The sequence below is a fragment of the Canis aureus genome, chromosome 3 (assembly GCF_053574225.1).
Source record: "Canis aureus isolate CA01 chromosome 3, VMU_Caureus_v.1.0, whole genome shotgun sequence".
NCBI classification, from domain to species: domain Eukaryota; kingdom Metazoa; phylum Chordata; class Mammalia; order Carnivora; family Canidae; genus Canis; species Canis aureus.
This window is the reverse complement of record NC_135613.1, coordinates 51,414,784-51,431,453: the sequence shown is the minus strand read 5'-3', so window position 1 is coordinate 51,431,453 and position 16,670 is coordinate 51,414,784. Positions and strand designations below refer to the sequence as shown.

The 16,670-nt window shown below is 38.3% G+C and overlaps 2 long non-coding RNA genes across 4 annotated transcripts in view; one reads left to right on the top strand and one right to left on the bottom strand.

Moving 5' to 3' along the window:
- The window catches only part of LOC144310888 (uncharacterized), a 44,018-nt gene extending 40,234 nt beyond the window's left edge, over window positions 1–3,784 (bottom strand). For all 3 annotated transcript variants that reach the window (XR_013376513.1, XR_013376514.1, XR_013376515.1), the window contains exon 1: window positions 3,295–3,784. This is a non-coding gene — a long non-coding RNA (uncharacterized LOC144310888). The remainder of the gene's footprint in view (window positions 1–3,294) is intronic.
- Window positions 3,785–3,900: 116 nt separating this feature from the next.
- On the top strand, window positions 3,901–15,336 carry LOC144310889 (uncharacterized). Its single transcript, XR_013376516.1, has 2 exons — window positions 3,901–4,107; window positions 14,403–15,336. It is a non-coding gene; the product is annotated as an uncharacterized LOC144310889 (long non-coding RNA).
- Window positions 15,337–16,670: the final 1,334 nt, after the last annotated feature.

Sequence of the window (16,670 nt, the reverse complement as noted above, 5' to 3'; positions counted from 1 at the left end):
ATAATATATGTGGTTAATTGAATAAATGCAAGGGTATACTTGACTGGAATATTCAGTATTAAAAATATGTTGATTCTCAAATTATCCTGTAGGCTAATGTAATTCCAATAAAATAGCAAATGACTTCTGACAAATTTAAGATTTTAAAGTTTATTCCAAAAAATATGAAAACACAAATATAGAACCCCCCTAAACAAACTTAACAGGGGAAAAAGGAGATTGTCATACTATATATTAATTTGTATATTTATAATACATTAGAGTTTAGTCTATAAAGTTAGGTACAATATAAGGAATTGTTATATTTTATATTTTATTTTATTGTATTTTCCCTAAAATATAACATATTAATATGGTTATTTACAAAAGATTTAAATAGATCTGATTCTGACAAGATAACAGAAATACATCAAAGGAGAAAAACTATTGAATCAATCTCATTTGAACTCCATCTACAAAACTGCAATGTAATAGTACCTACTTAAGTGAGTTGTCACAAAGATTTAATGAAAAAAAATTATGCAATATGCTTATCACAGTGCTTGGAAAACTGTCAATTTATATGTAATAGCTATCACTGGAAATAAGAAGGGCTATTTAAGTCTGCCATCTTCCAAGACACAGTCCGAGATGAAAGGAAAATCAAAATCCACTGTGTGAAGAGTGCCTTGGTACATACAGGTCATTTGGTAAGATTTCAAGAAACTGAGAAACATCCAAGTACCCTACTAAGGGTTAGAATTATCCCCATCTGACTTCTTCCTTTCTCCCATGCTCAAACAAGCAGGCCATAAAAAAATAAGAGAAAAAAAAATACGGCCCTCAAAATGTAGTTCAAAGAAGGAAGATGGGGGAAAATAATCCAGAATAAGCATGAACAAGGTGCAAGGAAATGGCATATTAATTCTGTATATAACTTCCAACAGGAGATAAAAGACAAAAAAAAAAAAAAAAAAAAAAAAAAAAAAAAAAAAAAAAAACACCAACAACCAAAGTAGCACACACAAAACAACAGGCAAGGAATCTGTCTGGAGAAAAGCATGGCCCAAGGCACTCAAGTGCATAGACCCACAGAATACAAAGTCAATAAAACCATAATTGTGAAACAAGATCATAAATAAAAGATTGGGATGAAAAGGGAGAACAAATAAACCAAGTGAAGGATTGTAACACTATTTTGAGTCTTTTGACATTTTAGAAAAAGCAACAACTATCATAAATAAGATTAAGTACTATATTAATGGCATAGAGGGAGGACATAGGATATGCTCAATGAATGGAAAAGACAAAGAAATTAAAGCAATTCGAGTGGATGATTAATATAGGAGACAAAGAAGATCCAACATAAAGCTAATTGGTGTCCTTACAATCAAGAACCCAGACTAGGGAGGAAAAAGTAATCAGAGATAGAATACAGAAAAAAAATGTCTCTAAGAAAGAAAAACTGGATGTACCAATTGAATGCTTATAGTATATATATAGGGAATAACTGATAGAAATTATTGGCATCAAGACATAATCTCATTTAATTATTTAATTTAAAGGATAAAGATAGAATCTTCTGGGCAGCCCCGGTGGCTCAGCAGTTTAGTGCCACTTTCAGCCCAGGGCTGGATCCTGGAGATCCGGGAGACCCGGGATCAAGTCCCATGTTAGGCTCCCTGCATGGAGGCTGCTTCTCCCTCTGCCTGTGTCTCTGTCTCCCTCTCTCTCTCCCTCTCTCTCTCTCTCTGTATCTCTCATGAATAAATAAATAAATAAATAATCTTTTTTAAAAAAGATAGAATCTTCAGCCCTAATAAAAAATTCTAGGGATCCCTGGGTGGCGCAGCGGTTTAGCGCCTGCCTTTGGCCCAGGGCGCGATCCTGGAGAGCCGGGATCGAATCCCACGTCGGGCTCCGCATGGGGCCTGCTTCTCCCTCTGCCTGTGTCTCTGCCTCTCTCTCTCTCTCTCTGTGACTATCATAAATAAATAGAAAATTTAAAAAATAAATAAATAAATAAAAAATTCTAGTTCAGTGCAAGCAACAGAAAAAAATCAGACTAGTCTCAGATTTCACCACAATAAATTTCAATGCCAGAAGACCATGGAAGAGTATCTAAATAGTTCTGAGGGGGGACCCCTGGGTGGCTCAGCAGTTGAGCATCTGCCTTTGGCTCAGGGCATGATCCTGGGGTCCTGGATTGAGTTCCACATCGGGCTCCCTGCAGGGAGCCTGCTTCTCCCTCTGTCTATGTCTCTGCCTTTCTCTCTATGTCTCTCATGAATAAATAAATAAATAAATAAATAATCAACCTTTAAAAAAATAAATAGTTCTGAGAAAAAGCAAGCATGAATATATCTAGCCAAATTAATTTTTAAACATTGAAACAATAAAGAACTTAAGTAATGTGCCACTGTTGAGCCATTGTGGTGGGGAGAAACAATCCAATTATTTTGGTGGTTTCCAAAAAGTTTTTGCCTAACTTTGAAGGACTTTATTAAGATCCAAAGTTTAAGGCAGTGAAAATGTCTACAGATTCACATCATGGTCTCTTACTTCAGTTAATGAAAGTTAATACTTGTTATTACAAAATAAAAGCAGCAAGAGAATTCTATGTCACCTAAAGGTTGGCAGGGCTGTCACTTGGACAGGACCTTATAGCTAGCAAATGCAAAGCAAATACATCACATTCTCTCTTTTTGTCTTTGTCTCTATCTCTCTGTCTGTCTGTCTGTCTCTCTCTCTCACACACACACACACTCACACACGTATACACACACACACACAGCCTTGTTGTATAAGACCTGAGTGCTATGAACTCATCAGACCACACATGCTTCAGTCTATAATTACATGTTCTGTTTGGTGAGATAAATACAGTATATCTTTCAGCAGTCCTATGTCTTTGCTACACTTTCCCTTTGGTCAGTGGTTTGCAACCAGAACTGCATATTAGAATCACCTATAGAGATTTTATGTTTTATAACCCAGATTCCTTGGCTTGTGTTCTTTCAAGCAGTGTTTTTACTACCAGTGGCCAGAACTACTGACTTAAAAGAAAAGTTTCTTTCTTGTGCAGAAATTTAGACTCGCTTCTAGATCCACAGCACTGCTAATTCTTAGAGATTCATACATGTTCTTGTTTACTTAGCTGGTCAAGGCAGCAGACCAATGGGAGTCCAGAGCACGCCCGCCCCCCCATCCTCTTTTCCCCTTTAAAAAAAAAGGAGATTTGGGAAAGAAACAGAAGTCACTGTGGTGTATCCTGACTGAATATCTCAGACCTTGGAAAACATAAAACATACTTACATCATCCCACAGCACCCTCGGGGGAGTGCTACCTTTGGGAGAGAGCTTCTGTATGTTAAAGCTTCTTCCAGAAGAAAAGGGCTAGCAGTCACCTTTTGAAAGAGATCAGTCCTGGAGTGGGAAAAGAAGATTTAGTGGATGGACCTTACGCTGATTTTAGAGGAATGTCCTTGGTCACAGAATCTGTGACTTAACTTCCCTCATCTGTAAAAACAGATCTCAATAGGTGGTGGTGAAGATCAGTGGGATAATCCACACAAAAGGCTGAGAACAGTGCCTGGCACCTACTAAGCACCCAATAAATGTTGACTGTTGTTTTTATAACACAGTAAGCAGGGAGCCAGCAAGGGTAGAGCTCTGTGAAGACCCTTTGGAACTGAGTGGGCTGCATCCAGAGTCACTCTAAGTCCTAATGGGCCTCAATTAGACATACAAGCCTGTCCTTGTATAATTAGGAAGGGAGCCCCATGTCTCACTCCTCGGCCCCCACCCACCCACCCCAAGGCCAGGTGGTTGGCATTGTGATTCCTAGTGGCAGGTAGCTATGACTTCACAATGGTCAGCAGCAGAATTCTCTATGGTAGTGCCACCAGGTAACAGGTAAGCAGCATCTTGTTAGAAAGGACTCTTTCAGGAAGCCAGATTTCCTGAAATCACACCAGTGAGGGCTGCTTTCATCAAAATTTGGGTTAAGCAAAAGGGAACGAGGCCTTGGCCACGACATGATGAGTTTTCACCATTTGGATTATTCTAGGACAGGTATCTCAACAGCACAAGTACTCCAGATGGTGTAGCAGTGGCTGACGCCAGCAGGTATGTGCCACCTGGGCCTGCCTGCCCTGTGGTCCCATGGCTGCGGGGTGGCCTGGGGTCAGCTTTGCCTGCCCTCCTCCCTGAATCCCAGCTGGGGAGGTGTGAGCCTCCAGATGCCAGAGTGCTTCAATGCTTGGATTACTCTCCGAGGACAATCATACTTGCAAGGCAGATGACGGTGTGAGCAGAAAGGACGATTATTCATTACCGAAACTTTGGAATATCCTCCAGCCAGTGCTCAAATGATAAGACAACAGAAAGAACCTCCTTTTTTTTCCTGGACAAGCCCCCAGTAACCTTTGCCACTGAACTAAAAGCTTTCAAAGGGTGAACAGAAGTGCCATAAATCTCAGAGTTGACGTTAAATGTTTGTCACTGAAACACTTAAGACTTGTTTCAAACCCATTCCTTTCTGAAAGTTTATAACAAATAACTGGCTGACTTAACCTCTACAAGAGCATCTCCTTTTTCACTACAAATGGAAACAAATGGTCTATAAAGAGCGGGACCCTGCTGATGGGCAATTCTGAGCCACTGTGTGGTCTCCCAGCCCTGTCCAAATGGGTGAGCCACCCCTTTTGTTTAGATTAAGCTGGCTCTTGCCTCCATGACATTAGGGCGGCAAAGGTTTTAACTGGACTTTCTTTTAAACTGCCCATTAATCTTCCCTCCCCTCTCTCTGCTGAATGAATGAGTAAAGTAAATTATTTACATTCTGATGTTGCAAGAACTCTGCCTGCATTAAGCTCTCATTTGAGCCTCAAATATATCTTTAGATAGTGTTTACCTCGCCCTCCTTTATCACGACTGCACCGCTTCTCAGATCACCTGTTGGATGAAAATATGACCCAGATACAAACCTCTTCCCAACCACCTGTGCATGTGTCCTAAGCCACACATCCCACGGAAATTCTTTTTAACCAAATCCCAATTTTACCAAGAGTTCCAAATGCAAGCATCTTGGCACCTAGCATTTTAGAGTTAGTTTGCTCTTCAGAATTCCAAATGTTCATCGTTCCTGGAGGAAAATGAAAGTACATCTGATGCTTTTCAAAACGGATCCATTATGTGTCTTTGTCAGAGTGAGGGGCAAAGGCCTTTGTTGCAGAGAAAGTCATTCTCCATAAAGCTCTCCCTGGCCAAGATGGGACAAGCAGTCACCTACGGGGTGGATTGTAAGCATGGGGCTGGTAGATGGACAAACACCCAGGTGGATTCAACCCTGAAATCCCACTGCTCTTGTGGGATGGAGAGAAATAGGAAAATACATTTTTTAAGGTATCAAAGGAGAAGAATCCAGGAAATACTACAGAAGGGGAATCAGTAAAGCAAGAGAAAAGAGTCAGAAACACAGAACATCACAGACAACAAGAAGATAGTTATACCTGCAGTCTAAAAATTTTAAACTATTAAGTTAAAATTAATAAAGAAACTTTTAATTAGAGGAAGATAAACCAGGCAATATCTATTAGGGCAGACATGAGTTTACGAAGCATCTGCTCTTCCCTTCTCTTAATATGCTACCTCGTTCATTTCTTAGGGCCCTGATTTCTTTTGGCCATCTTTACAAGTTAGTTTCACCTAACAAGCCAATGGAATTTAAATTCAATACCTATAGAAGTCGTATTTTGCTGACTCTTGCCCAAACTTTACCAGCAACTGAAGGTATTCATCCCTTGAAAATCACCCCCAACCATCAATTATTTCAGGATGCTCCACAATAATGTTAAGAATGGCCTTGCAACCAAAAATGGTTGCCATTTTTCTCTGGCACTTTGGCTCCAATGATGCCCTAGGCATCAAAGTGTCAAGGTCCCCTTGAGCCTTTCCACTGGTTTCTCCTGGGAACTGCCATCTCCCACTATGCTGGAGACACTTGCACAGTGTCAAGGTCTGCTGTCTGTGAGTTCTCCAGTCTCTGAGTCTCTGGGTAAAATTCTACCTCCTCTTGTATTTCACTCTGTCTTCTGAACAACAAAGAAATGCTGGGTTTCAATATCTTAGGGTTACTGGCCAAATCTTTCAGTTTCTTGCTGGTTTCCAGACTGGCAACCAGAGTCAGGATACATAACTGAGAGCAAAACACTGTCTGGAACTCAGATCCATCCCTTCCTTCTGCATGGATTTGGTACTTGACCAAGCTTGTCTCCATGGGCCTTTAGGCCAATCAACTTCTGCTGGCCTGTTCTACTAGCTACCCCAATGTGTGTAAGTTCAAGCAGCAGACACAGCTGAGAGTCAAGCTGGGAACCCTCAAATGTGAATATCACTTGGCTTGTACTAAAAGCTATCATGTGCAGCTAGCTCTTTTGTACCTCCCTACATTTCTTTAAATTTAAATTTAAAGTGACATGTGTCACTTGTTAAAAGTAGAGATTCAGCCCTCACCCAGAGCTAAGTCAAACTCTTTATTAGAAACTAGGCTTTTGGGTTTTTTTTTTTCATATTTTATTTATTTATTCATGAGAGACAGAGAGAGAGAGAGGCAGAGACATATAGACAGAGGAAGAAGCAGGCTCCCTGTGGAGCAAGCCTGTAAGCAGGCTCCCTGCTTACAATCCACCCCGTAGCACTGCAGGATCCAGCACTGCAGGATCACGACCTGAGCCAAAGGCAGACACTCTACCACTGAGTCACCCAAAGTGCCTCTTGTTTTGTTTTTTTATTTTAGTTCTCCCAAATGATTCTTTCAGACAACTAGGTTTGCAAAGGGTTGTTTCTAGGCCCTGTCTAATCTCAGCCCTGCCTGAGCATATCTTCCCTCACTCAATTTCACTTCTGGAATATCTTCTCTCTGACTCTCTCTTCCTTAGACTGTTTAACTGAGGCATGTCATGGCCTTTCCCCACATGTGCTGTTTCTAATCGGCTCTCTCAAGATGTGTCTGGGCAAATACCTTAGTGGGCAATTCAAACAACTATGGAGCTAACAGGAGGAAGGAGCGTGGGGGATTCAAATGTGAGGCTTACCCAGATCTGAATTCAACATATCCGGGGTGCAGGCCAGGATTCTTTGGAGAATTTCCCAGCTTTGGGAACTTTAACAAGATTTAGTGGGATGATTTTCTTTTTGATAGACAAGTATATGGTAGAGACAATGATCTCATTAAATAATCAAAAGATTCCTTCATAACAAATACTCAAATAATAAAATCCATAGGCTTCAAATCACATCAGAAAATAAGGTGGATTGATAGATGGGTATCAGGAAGGATAGACAGGTATGTAATAAAGGAAATGTAGTAAGATGTTCATTGTAAAATCCATATGGTAGATTTATGGGTATTCCAAGCAGAATTATTGCAAATTTTTACTACATTGGAAATTTTTCATCATAAAATGATTGAGGAAAAAAACAGGATAGAATTTTCCCTCAAAACATATTTTGACACTCACTATTCCACAACTAAATAAAAGGATCAGTTTAGATGCCTGATAAGTATAACTCTAATGCCCCTAAATAATATACTGAAGTAATTTACTATCTATGCCTACCAAGCAACATACTGTTTAAGTGGAATTTTAAAAAATAAGTGAAGTGCTACTGTTTTATTTTGATAAAAGCTTTTTCCCTTTCACTCTTCCCCTTCTTTAGTTGCATGTGCATTTTCCAGTTGTCAAGCTATTTGAATAGATAAATAGAAAATATATATATAAATATCACTCTTAACAAAAGGTACTATTATGTTATTATGAAAATGAAAAAAAACAAATCAAGATAAAGCTATAACTTCCAGGAAAGTTAACAAAGAATGTTATTGCATTCTGAGTTAGTAACTTTGAAACGCTTATGCTCAACATTGAACATTTGCTGCTGAGAAAATTAAGCCTGTAAAATCAAGATATTTAGGATCATATCACTAGTGGCTGAGCTAGAAAGAGAACACAAATGCCCTAAACTTGTTACTATACTCAATTCACTCTCAAAATTTACTCAGATATAAATGACTTTAAATGTCTGGGGGTAAAAATTACTGTACTTAAAATCCTTTCTTCCATCAGTCAATAAATAAATTTAGAACATTAATAAAATTACACTTCTTTTTTTTAATTTTTATTTATTTATTCATGAGAGACACAGAAGGAGAGAGAGGCAGAGACACAGGCAGAGGGAGAAGCAGGCTCCATGCAGGGAGCCCAACATGGGACTCGATCCCGGGTCTCCAGGATCATGCCCTGGGCTGAAGGTGGTGCTAAACCACTAAGCCACTGCGGCTGCTCTAAAATTACACTTCTAAGTCAGTTTTTTTGTCAAATCAAATTCCTCTAATATGGAGATTTAAAATGAAACATAAGATAAGCCATAGACTGGGGACAAAATATCGCAAGCATCCATAATATATAAAGAGCTCTCAAAACTCAAAAATATGGTGCTCTGGGTGGCTCAGTCGGTTAGGCATCAGTCTTGATTTTGGCTTGGGCCATGATTTCAGGGTCATGAGACGGAGCCCCATGTCAGGCTTCATGCTCAGCAGGGTTCTTCTGGAGATTCTCTCCTTCTTCCTCTGCCCCTCCGCTGGCTCACATGCTCTCTCTCTAAAAAGCTAAAAAAATAAAAAAATAAAAAAAATAAGAAAACAGACAACCCAATTTTTTTTAATGGGTGAAAGTTCTCAATTGGCCTTTCAAAAAAAGAAGACACAGATGGCAAATAAGTATATAAAAAGATGTTCAACATCATTAGTCACTAGGGAAGTGCAAATTAAAACCACAATGAGATACCACTATCCATATGTTAGAATGACTAGAAATAAATCATTAAACAACTTACAACACCAAGTGCTGGCAAGAATGCAGAGCAACTGGAACCCTCATAGATTTTTGGTGGGAATGCCAAGTAGTACAGTCACTTTGGGAAACAACTCAGCAATTTCTTATAAAATTAAATACACCCTTACCAAGTGACTGAGTAATACCACTCCCAGGTATTTAACTAAGTTAAGTGGAAATTTGTGTTCCTACAAAAGCTGCATACAAATGTTTATAGAAGCTTTATTCAAGTTGCCAGAAACTGGAAATAATGCAGCCTTTCAATAAGTGAATGAGTAAACAAACTGGTACATCCATACAATGACTATTCCTGGCAATAAAAAGGAAAAACCCGATTTCTGCTTCTGACTAAAGTGTAATAATAAAGACTGTATTTACACTCTGGACTGAAGCAAACAAAAACCAATGAGATATATGAAACAACAGTTTTGTAAGACACCGAATACCAAGCAACAAAGAGCAATGATTCCTGAAAGAGTACAAATGAGGTGAGCCCTATGGTTGGCTCAGCTTGCTGCCTTGAGAGGTTTCCAGGACAAAGTACAGGGAGAGGGAATCCTGGTGGAATGCAGCAGATTTCCTGAATTGAAGAGATAGAATCAAGAATTTAGGGAAACCAAGATGGTTAGAGTACCCAAGACAAGAGTAGAATAGAGAAAGGAACTGCAAAGAGACAGAATATAGAGATCTGGAGAGGAGTCTCATTTAGTATTTAGGTGAGTGTTGATCAGTGAATGCTTGGGTAGAAACTACTACAAGCTGGGGAAAGAAACATTTGAAAAGATTAGAAGTAACAGTGGCCTGGGGATCATACAGAACCATTTACACCTCACATATTACTGATATTGTCAGGTTTGAATCCATCATCTTGCTATTAGTTTTCTTGTCCATATTTTTTTCTTTTTCCTATTTTTCTGCTTTGTTTTGGATATGTTCAATATATTTATCAATATCAATAAATATTGATATTTATCCATATAATTATTGACCTCCATCAACATTTTAACAACTTGATGTATTTTTGGCTATAACTGTTTAATTTTAATGGTTGCTCTAAGATTTAAATTATGCCTTTTTAATTCCCACATTCCAATTTCAAGTGATATCATACTACTTCATGTACAGTATAAGAACCTGCCAATAGTATACTTACATTTTTCCCTCCAACCTTTGTGCTATTGTTTTCATATATTTTGCTTTTACATGTAGTATGTGGTATAAACATCATACTACATTGCTCTTGTTTCAATAATTATCTTGTAAATCGATTTAATAGTATGAAGATACCTTATATATTTGCCAATGCGTTCATCATCCATTTGTGTAGATCCATATTACTATCTGGTCATGTTTTTCTTCTGCCTTCAGGATTTCCTTTAATTTTTCATACAATGCAAAACTGCTGGCATTGAACGATCACAGCTTTTGTATGCCTGAAAACATTTTTTTTTTATTTCACCATCATTTTTCAAAGACATTTTTTGCTGGGTATAGGATTTTAGGCTGATATTTCATTGTTTCATTGTCCTTTTGCTTGCATATTAGTGAACTAAAAAAAAATAGTCTCAGTAGACATAGAAAAATCATTTGACAAAATTCACTTCTGATAAAAAGAAGAAAGCAACCTTTCAGCAAACTAGAAATAGAAGTTTTCTCTAACTTCATAAGAGACATTAAAAGAGAAAAAGCCCTTATGTTTAGCATGTATACAATGATTAAAAACTAAGTAATGATCCATTTGAAATCAGGAACAATACAAGGATATCCACTCTTGCTACTTCTATTCAGCATTGTATGATAAAGTTTTAGATTTTAATATTGGTGAATACCTCCATGATCTTTTTTTTGTGTATTTTTTTTATTGGAGATCGATTTGCCAACATATAGTATAATACCCAGGGCTCATCTCATCAAGTGCCCTCCTCAGTGCCCATCACCCAGTATTGGAGGTTTTAACCAGTGCAGCAAGGTGAGGACAAGAAATTAAAGGCATCCAGTTTGCAAACAAAGGCATTAACCTGGCATTATTTCCAGATAACATAATCTTCTCCATAGAAAATTTAATGGAAACACAGAAATATGCTAGAACTAATAAGTGAATTTAGCAAGTTTCAAGGGTAAAAGACCAATGGAGAAAATCAATTGTATTTCTGTATAACAACACACAGTAAGCAATAGAAATTTAACCAAGAGTAAAATTTACAATAGCATTAACAATGTGAAATACATAAGGATAAATCTGAAAAGATACAAAACTTTTCTCAGAGAACAAAAAGGAGACATGATGAAGGAAGAGATAGGTATGTTTATTAGTTGAGGAATCAGTATTATTAACAGGCAAGTTCTCTCCCAAATGATCTAAAGATTCAATGAAATCCCAATAAAAATCCTGGATGCTTTTGTAGAAATTGGCAAACCGATTTTAAAATTCATATGGAAATATAAAAGACCTAGAATAGGCAAAAATGATTTTGTAAACAAAACGAAACAAAAAAGATGGAGGACTGACACTACCTGACTTCATGAATTATTATAAAATTACAATAATTGAGACAGGGTCGTATTGGTAGAAATATAAATAAGTATGTAAATTTAACAAACAGAAAAGCCAAAAATAGACCCACACATATATGAACAAGTGATTTATGGCAAAGGTGCAAAGGCAATTCAGTGAATAAAGAGACTTTTCACCAAATGGTGCTGGAAAAATTTGATATCCACAAGCAAACAAAACAAAGCAAAAAAACTTCAGTGCATACCTTGCACCATAAAGAAAAATTAACCTTAACTCAAAAATGAACTCATAAACATAATGTAAAACCTAAAATTATAAGACATTCAGAAGAAAACATAGAAGAAAACTATTGTGACCTTCTTTTAGGCAAAGATTTCTTCCATATGACACTCTAAGAGCATGAGATATAAAACAAGAAATTGATAAATTGGACTTCAGCAGAATTTAAAGCTCTGCTTTCCAAAAGATCTCTTAAGAAAATGAAAGACAAGCCACAGACTAGAAGAAAATATTTAAAAGCCATGTATCTGATAACAGACTTTTAATATATAACAGACGTTTAAATATATTCCAAGTATATATCAAAATCTTAAAATTCAATACAAAGGACACAATCTTTTAAAAACATAAGATTCAAGCAGTTATGTTACTAGAAGAGAAGGCAAATGAACTCATGGAATAAATCCTACATCATTGCATTAGGGAAATGCAAATTGCACACAATAAAATACCACTGCATACCAATAAGAATGGCTAAAATGGAAAAAGATTGACCATAACATGTGTTGGCAGCAATACATAAAAACTAGAGCTATCCTGCCTTGCTAATAAGAATGTAAAATGGAGTAACCACTTTGCAAGAGTTTGGCAATTTCTTAAAAGTTCAGCATACACCCACCATCTGATCCAGCCATTCTACTTTGTCCAAGAAAATGAAAGCATATATCCATCCCCCAAAAAATAGTGCATGAATGATCATAGCCACTATTTGTAACAGCCTCGAAATGGCAACTATCCAAACATCCATCATCAGGTGAATGGATAAACAAACTTGAATTCTATCCATCCAATGGACTACAACCCTACAACAAAAAGGAATGACCTAGTGAAACATGCTATTTTAGGATGAGTCCCAAAATAATTTTGCTGAGTGAAAGATAAAAAGGAATACATGTTGTATTATTTTATTCCTATAAAATTCTAGCAAGTGTACATGTATCCATAGTGACAGCAGATCAATGGATGCTTAGGGATGGAAGAAGTGGAGAAAGACATGAGGAATGATAACAAAGGGGGACAAAAGTTTTTGTATAGGGACGCCTGGGTGGCTCAGCAGTTGAGCGTCTGTCTTTGGCTCAGGTCGTGATTCTGGGGTCCTGGGATTGAGTCCCACATTGGGCTCCCTGCAGGGAGCCTGCTTCTCCTTCTGCCTGTGTCTCTGCCTCTCCCTCTATGTCTCTCATAAATAAATAAATAAATAAATAAATAAATAAATAAATAAATAAATAAAATCTACCAAAAAAAAAAAAAAGTTTTGGTACTGCTGGATCTATTATTTTGATTGTAGTGAAGGCTGTATGGATGCATCCTTATGTCAGAACTTGTCAAATCAACATTTTCAATATGTGCTGTTCATTGTCAATTATACATCATTAATATGTTATTTTTTAAAGAATATGCTATGTATCCACACAACAGTAGATTAATCTTAACTACACTTGGCTAGGTGAAAAAAGTGAGAATCAAAAAACTGTATATTGATTGATCCCATTTATATGATATTCTTGAAAAGACAAAACAGTAGGAATGCAAAACTGAGCAGCAACGGTCAGTTTGAGACTGGGTGAAGAGTTAATTGCAAAGAAGCAGCATGAGGAAATGGTGGGGGGTCAGTGAAACATCCTCTACAGTATTAGGACGATCAGTACATAACTCTGTGTGATTGTCAAAGTCCATAGTATTGCATACTATGAGTGAATTTTATTGTACTCAAATTTTTAAAAAATCAACCAGGTCACCGAGGCAACCCAAGATATGCTGCAGGATACATATGACGAATACATGTAACTGTGTTGTCAGTGAATAACATCATCACACCGGAAGGGGTGGGTAAGAAAGAAGCTGACCTACAGGAAAAAATTTTTTGCCTGGACACAGGCCAAAGGCAAAATGAACCTGTAGACAAAATTGTACTCTAGTTGGTATATCTGTTTCTCAAAAGGATATGTGCTAGCAATTCTAAAACTACCTTACACATATAATAGAGGTAAGCAAGTAAGTAAATGTATTACAAATAATGACAGGTTTTAAACTGTTGGAGAAGGAAGTTACAAGTAAAGGGGAAACTAAAATTTATGCTGGATTGAAGCCTGAGGTATCTGTATGAACTCATGTGTTTTTCTTTTTTTTCTAGTTTGTATTTATTCATTTGAGCTAGAGAGAGAGCACAAACAGGAGGCAGAGAGAGAGAGGGAGGCTCTGAAGCCTGATGCGGGTTCCATCCCAGGACCTTGAGATCATGATCTGAGCTGAAGGCAGTTGCTTAACTGACTGAGTCATCCAGGTGTCTCATGTTTTTCTTTAAAAAATATATTTAACATATATTTTTATATAAATTTATGTATTTTGTATTTATACACATGAATATTATATTTTATTAGTTCTATTGTATTAAATCAAATTTAACATTACCAGTTATAAAACATATCAACATTTTGTACCCTTGATACAATGTTCTGAAAAGAGTACAGCAGGGGCACCTGGGTGGCTCAGTGGTTGAGCCTCTGTCTTTGGCTCAGGGCGTGATCCCCAGGCCCCGGGATTGAGTCCCACATTGGGCTCCCCACAGGGAGCCTGCTTCTCCCTCTGCCTATGTCTCTGCCTCTCTCTGTGTATCTCTCATAAGTAAATAAATAAAATCTTTAAAGAATTTTTTTAATGTACCAACTCCTTTTATTATGTATTCAATTAATTAAATGCTCAAATATTCCTTTCCTATCTTAAAAATGCAGGAGGAAAATATGTGTAGGAACACCCTCAATGTGAAAAGTGTACTCCACGTGTGTATTTGAGTCACCCCGGCAGGATCTGCAGCCGAAGAGATGGAGACGCACAGTAGAAGTCAAGGACTTGAGGCTGTCTTTGAAGTCTGCAGCAGAGCCCCAGACTGAAGCAGCGAGATGCATCTGCTAATAGAATTCCTGTCTCAGAGGTGCCCTGCTGCCATCCAGCATCCAGCCGGCACTCGGAGTCTGGCTCTATTGATAGATGAATAAGATTGAACATGACACCTGTGTCCAGTGAATCCCCTGGCACCATTTAACTAACTCTTAGAGCAGCTGCTTTTGAGAAATTACCTTCAGTCTTGGGCCCACCCTAGCAGAACAAAATCATCACCCTAAGTACTTTTCCAGTTCCAAATAAATGAGGATTTTTGCCCTGCAAGAGGAGAACTGAGCCATATTTTATTTGAAGTCACATCTGTTGCTTTCTTTTTATTTCTTTTTATTTCCTCTGCTGTGGACCTTAGATCCTAAGTCTCGTGCTATCACGATATCCTTCCAAGGGATCTTGGCAGCTCCCCTTTGGAGAACTCCAGTGGCTTCTTCTCCTGGCCTGTGGCACATGGATGCTCGGGAGTATTTATGAGGCTGCTCCCAGTCTACTCTCACCCAGTCCCATGAGTCTGCACAAAACGACTGGACTTTCTCCAACCACATCCCCATAATCTTCTACCTTTTCAAACCATTGCTTCTGCTTCTCTGCTCATTACCTTTTTAATGAACCGCTAATTTATCAAGACTCAGATCCAATGTCACCTCCTAGGCAAGTATTCCCAGGCCTACCAGGCCAATTGATGGATACCTTCTTCCTGCTTCCAGTCTGTACGAGTCTCTGCTGCAGCATTTATCGCAATGCTTTATTATACATCTTATTTATCTCTTCTTGGTATGTGTGGCCTCTGGTAGAGGAGGGAACATGACTCACTTTTACATCCATAGTGTCGAGGTAACAGAGCCTCTGGCACATTGTCTTTTTCATGAATACCTAGATTCTCTGGTTTGCAGTTTCCAAATGCCTAATTTGACACATTCTGCTTAACTCTGATTTTTAGCCTCTGGCTTCAAGCGTTGTTTCAAGAGAGCACTGATGGCCTGTCCCTCTCTTAACTCCTGGTGAAATGTCCAGTTGCATTTCTCATCCATAGAAACATTTTGCCCTAATGCGGCTTGCATTTTCCCACCTCCAAACTCTCGTTCACTCTATTTCCCTTGCCATCATTCTCCACCTGTTCCATTTAAAAACCAAGACCTGATGCCAGGGTGCTGAGCAACCAAAATTCTCGTTCATTGCTGGAGCACACGCAAGCTGGCATAATCACTATGGAAATCTTTTGTGCTAAATGTAAATTCTCACAGATTCTACTCCAAGGTATATACCCAACAATATGGACAGGACCTGTATAAGAATGCTCACAACAGTGCTGTGAAATAAAAATAACCCAAATGTCCACCACTGGGAGGTTAGGGGAAGTGTGGTTTGTTCACAGAATAGAATACTACACAGCAATGAGAATGAGCCACTGCTGTACAAAACAGCATGGATGGATCTCACAGTGTGGAGTGAAAAAAAAAATAATGAACATAGAAGACAAAAGAATTTACACTCTATGATTTAATTTATATAAAGTTCAAAACCAGGTCCCACTAATCAATGGTGATAGATGTCAGGACTGTTGGGGACCTAGAAACTGGCAGGGAGGATTAGGGAGCCTTCTGTGGCACTGGTTAAATGTTCTATTTCTTGATCTGGGTTGTGGTTACATGTCTTGCTTTCTGAAGGCTCACTAAACTGCACACTTAGGTTTGGGTTATGTTTGGGTAAAACTGAAAATAAAAGCTCCACAGCATTTGGTCTACTCCTTCACATAGGGGAAGTTCTCCTAAATGGTTGGTGGTCAATTAACTAATAGGATTCCACTGCCCTTTAAGTGTCTAAGTGCCTTTGGGGGGCAGGCTCGATGGTTTTGAATTATACTGAGACCACCAACATGTTTTGTTTGTCCTTAACGTCTCTACATTTAAAGAGCTTAAAGTAAGGTCTCTAGTAACCAGAGCATTTAACCCAGGTTCTGTGGATTGCTGGGGAAGCTAGAGGATCTGTTTTACTCTGCCATCCTCAGCTGTGATTGGGAGCTGTTCAACAACAGACTGTCTCTACTCAGATGCTGTTTTCTGGGATGCTCCTTGCTCATCTTCTTCGGAGCCCTACTACCTAAA